The sequence below is a fragment of the Schistocerca cancellata genome, unplaced genomic scaffold (genome assembly GCF_023864275.1).
Source record: "Schistocerca cancellata isolate TAMUIC-IGC-003103 unplaced genomic scaffold, iqSchCanc2.1 HiC_scaffold_995, whole genome shotgun sequence".
NCBI classification, from domain to species: Eukaryota; Metazoa; Arthropoda; class Insecta; order Orthoptera; family Acrididae; genus Schistocerca; species Schistocerca cancellata.
Genome location: NW_026047001.1, coordinates 150001 through 155000, shown reverse-complemented (window position 1 = coordinate 155000; position 5000 = coordinate 150001). Strand labels below are relative to the sequence as shown.

Sequence of the window (5000 nt, the reverse complement as noted above, 5' to 3'; positions counted from 1 at the left end):
TTGGTAGGATTTCAACGGGGTCCGCCTCGGGACGCACGAACACGCACGAGGCGGTCGCACGCCTTCGGCTCGCCCCACCGGCAGGACGTCCCACGATACATGCCAGTTAAACACCGACGGGCGGTGAACCAACAGCGTGGGACACAAATCCAACTACGAGCTTTTTAACCGCAACAACTTTAATATACGCTATTGGAGCTGGAATTACCGCGGCTGCTGGCACCAGACTTGCCCTCCAATAGATACTCGTTAAAGGATTTAAAGTGTACTCATTCCGATTACGGGGCCTCGGATGAGTCCCGTATCGTTATTTTTCGTCACTACCTCCCCGTGCCGGGAGTGGGTAATTTGCGCGCCTGCTGCCTTCCTTGGATGTGGTAGCCGTTTCTCAGGCTCCCTCTCCGGAATCGAACCCTGATTCCCCGTTACCCGTTACAACCATGGTAGGCGCAGAACCTACCATCGACAGTTGATAAGGCAGACATTTGAAAGATGCGTCGCCGGTACGAGGACCGTGCGATCAGCCCAAAGTTATTCAGAGTCACCAAGGCAAACGGACCGGACGAGCCGACCGATTGGTTTTGATCTAATAAAAGCGTCCCTTCCATCTCTGGTCGGGACTCTGTTTGCATGTATTAGCTCTAGAATTACCACAGTTATCCAAGTAACGTGGGTACGATCTAAGGAACCATAACTGATTTAATGAGCCATTCGCGGTTTCACCTTAATGCGGCTTGTACTGAGACATGCATGGCTTAATCTTTGAGACAAGCATATGACTACTGGCAGGATCAACCAGGGAGCTGCGTCAACTAGAGCTGAGCAGCCGGCCGCCCGGGAGTGTGTCCCAGGGGCCCGCGCGAACACGCAAGCGTCCGCTCAATTATTCTGCAAACAGGAGGAGGCTGAGCTCCCCTGCACAATACACCTCGAAACCCTCTCAGGTCCCGGCGGCGCGCAGCGCCGTCCTAAGTACTTGGTCGGGTTCGAGAGAGGCGCAATCGCCCGGAGTTAGGCGAGTAGACGCTTTAGGTGCGACCACCCGTGCTCCCAACTGAGCTTGCCGCTGCCGACAGAGGCCCGGGAGCGTGCTGTCGTGGCATTGCCGGCGGGAGACAACACGCGCCACCTACGGTGACCGGCAGCTCCAACGCCAGCGCCACAGAAGGGCAAAGGCCCCACGTGGGTGCCGAAGCGAACTCTCCCAGCACAGCGCACGTGCCAACACGTCTGCACAACTGCGATACAAACCACCAGCGAGAACCGCTGGGGCGACCGAGCAGCAGACGGCGTCGCGGCGCCGAGTGCCGGGCGGCGGCGCATCCTCAACGCACACAGTCCTCAATCGGACCAGCACACTGCAGATGTCCACCGCGCTTCGCACCGGGCCGGCGAGGACCCACTTTGGCTGCACGGCGCCGCGCGCAGGGTGCCCCGGCGCGCAGCTGCGCCGCCTGCCGCGTCCGTCGGCCGGCGCGCCTGCCACTGGGCGCCCCCACCAGCCGGCTGTAGCGCGTGCGCCCACGCACCGCGCGGCCAGCACGCCGGGCGGCCCCCCCTCACCGGCCGGGGACAGTCCCACCCACCCACAGCCGCGTATCGCTTCACACCCAGATTCACATTCACGTTCGTTGGTATGGTGGGGACCGCTTCGTAGCTGTACCGATCGTTGCCCTCACAGATGTACCTCCAGCAAGGACAACCGCACCACAACGGGTTACCAGTTGTTCATTTGCGTAACGTCACCAGTAAACGTACACGTCCATCCCCGTTTGCAAAGTCAACTATTATTGCATGCCTGCCTGTCAGGTGTCAAGACACACTACATCCGCTCACATCCACGCAACAAAATGTGCCCGACTAGAGGGCACGTGGAAGGTGCCCCCGTACGTATGCGATGTCCATTGCGCGACCAACTGTCAACCGGCCTCTGTAGCATGTCGCAGATGTGGAACGCGGGGCACCGTGCTATCACATTGTGTGAGAAGAGACTACTACGTCTGCATACACGCGCCACTACATGAACAGACGGCTCATGCTGATCGCCATCCACTGCGTCCATTACTCCCACACGTCTCTATGGCGTACCACACTGCAATGCAGCTGTTATGGGGAGATGACACGTAGCTGTGTACACAACATTCTGAGCGGGTTGCGGTTGGACAATACATTAATGTAACGTGTCATATGCCAATTACAGAGCAGGGTAAGGCACAACTTGGGTTAGGTTAAGGCACAACTTGGGTTAGGTTAAGGCACAACTTGGGTTAGGTTAAGGCACAACTTGGGTTAGGTTAAGGCACAACTTGGGTTAGGTTAAGGCACAACTTGGGTTAGGTTAAGGCACAACTTGGGTTAGGTTAAGGCACAACTTGGGTTAGGTTAAGGCACAACTTGGGTTAGGTTAAGGCACAACTTGGGTTAGGTTAAGGCACAACTTGGGTTAGGTTAAGGCACAACTTGGGTTAGGTTAAGGCACAACTTGGGTTAGGTTAAGGCACAACGTGGGTTAGGTTAAGGCACAACGTGGGTTAGGTTAAGGCACAACGTGGGTTAGGTTAAGGCACAATGTGGGTTAGGTTAAGGCACAATGTGGGTTAGGTTAAGGCACAATGTGGGGGTAGATTGCGGTACAAATTGCATTACATTGCGGTGCAAATTGCATTACATTGCGGTGCAAATTGAGTTACATTGCGGTGCAAATTGAGTTACATTGCGGTGCAAATTGAGTTACATTGCGGTGCAAATTGAGTTACATTGCGGTGCAAATTGAGTTACATTGCGGTGCAAATTGAGTTACATTGCGGTGCAAATTGAGTTACATTGCGGTGCAAATTGAGTTACATTGCGGTGCAAATTGAGTTACATTGCGGTGCAAATTGCGTTACATTGCGGTGCAAATTGCGTTACATTGCGGTGCAAATTGCGTTACATTGCGGTGCAAATTGCGTTACATTGCGGTGCAAATTGCGTTACATTGCGGTGCAAATTGCGTTACATTGCGGTGCAAATTGCGTTACATTGCGGTGCAAATTGCGTTACATTGCGGTGCAAATTGCGTTACATTGCGGTGCAAATTGCGTTACATTGCGGTGCAAATTGCGTTACATTGCGGTGCAAATTGAGGTAGGTTAAGGTGCAACACAGGTTAGGTTAAGGTGCAACATAGGTTAGGTTAAGGTGCAAGATGGGTTAGGTTAAGGTGCAAGATGGGTTAGGTTAAGGTGCAAGATGGGTTAGGTTAAGGTGCAAGATGGGTTAGGTTAAGGTGCAAGATGGGTTAGGTTAAGGTGACATAGGTTAGGTTAAGGTGACATAGGTTAGGTTAAGGTGACATAGGTTAGGTTAAGGTGACATAGGTTAGGTTAAGGTGACATAGGTTAGGTTAAGGTGACATAGGTTAGGTTAAGGTGACATAGGTTAGGTTAAGGTGACATAGGTTAGGTTAAGGTACAAACTGGGTTGTGTTATGGTACACATTGCGTTGTAGTACAGTACACGTTAGGTTTGGGTACGGTACACAATGTGGTATGGGATGGCGTGTTGTGGGGGGGAGGGGGGGGGGGGAGGTTCGTTGATATCGACCGTAGGACGTGGATGCCCGAGGCAGCGTCAGTGTGTCAAAGGAGTTATGTCACGTCGGGATGCGCTTTTCGCCAGTGAGAGGGGGCGAGCCGTGTCTGTGGTTGCGGCAGACCTGTGTGTTTCATTCCTGCCAGTGTGTTTGTGCTGTAAGACGAGGCAGTGTGGTGGTGATGGGTGCACCCCTGTGTAGGACATGTGTGGGTGTTGGTGGCTTCTCTGAGCAATTGTGGTTGTCGGACGAGTGGGGTATTCTGTTTTATGATTGGACCTCCCGGTCTGGTTATCATAGCGTAGTTGGTGTACTGTGGCGGATAGGATGCACCGGACGTTGGTCCATGCTGGTGCTTAGTAGTTGTATCTGTGTCTGTTACAGGCAGAGAGTAGTGTGTGATAGAGTGTGTGGCTGACGTGTGGTTCATTTTGTGTGTACGGACGTTCAGCATGTATAGGGGCATTTGCGTATATAATCTATCATAATCTATCTATGTGGGCCTGCATAGTTTACTGAGCAGTGCTGTGAGGTGACTGAACTACGAGTGACGTACTGATTTACAGCGGAATGATTGCCTTGTACCAAAGATGGAGTATCGGCTCTACGACAGCGTTGGCACCGCAGGAAATGGTCTCGTAAAACGGCCCTCCCACCGTCATCGTTGTGAGGGGTAGGGACCGCCTATATTCTGAGAGGAGCCCTGTTTGCCACTGGGCGTGGGGTCTCGCATCCTGCGGTTCAGTGCCCCCAGGGAAGCGCGCGGAGGTGGTGGTGCTGCTGCTGCTGCTGCTGTAGCAAGCGAGCTACTTACAGCATGTATAGGGACAGCGGGAATATGGCATATTCGATATAACTCTTCATGAAACGCAAGATATAGGGGCGGATTGCACGTTACGAGTGCGGGAAGAGTCCGCCGTTCATCCGCTGGAGTTGCGATTTGGGCGGTTGGGGTGGGGCACGTGCGGGTGCGGGTGGAGCGATTGTCGGTCGACGACTTCGTGCGACGCAGGCACAGGCGTTGGGGCTCCTGTGGTGGGCAGATGATGCAGGGTTTGTGGGTGGCGTCGGAAAATGGGCACTGTGGGACCTAGCGATGTCGTAGTCGGCGTGGCGTCTCATAGATGGCGGTATCATCGGTGCAGCAGGTCATGTTGCGGGGGACCTGCAGGTGGCGGTATTTTTGTTTGTGGTGCGCTCGACATGGTGGACGTAGTGTCGTCCGATTCGCGTAGATGGAGCTATTGCATGTGGTTTCGTCACATTGTCATAGATGGCGGTGCCGTGTTTTGGAGGTATGGTTGGCGTAGTTTCGTTGGATTCCTGTAGATGGAGGTGTCGTTTCTGGGCCGGATGGCAATGTAGTTTGGTCACATTCCCAAAGATGGCTGTGTTGTGCCTGTGGGCGGCATTGTCAACATCATGC

General features: G+C 53.7%; 1 non-coding gene across 1 annotated transcript in view; it reads right to left on the bottom strand.

Annotated features, from left to right (window-relative positions):
• The window catches only part of LOC126150701 (small subunit ribosomal RNA), a 1909-nt gene extending 1107 nt beyond the window's left edge, over positions 1–802 (bottom strand). Inside the window, exon 1 of the ribosomal RNA XR_007531570.1 lies at positions 1–802. This exon is cut by the window's left edge and continues 1107 nt beyond it. This is a non-coding gene — a ribosomal RNA (small subunit ribosomal RNA).
• Positions 803–5000: the final 4198 nt, after the last annotated feature.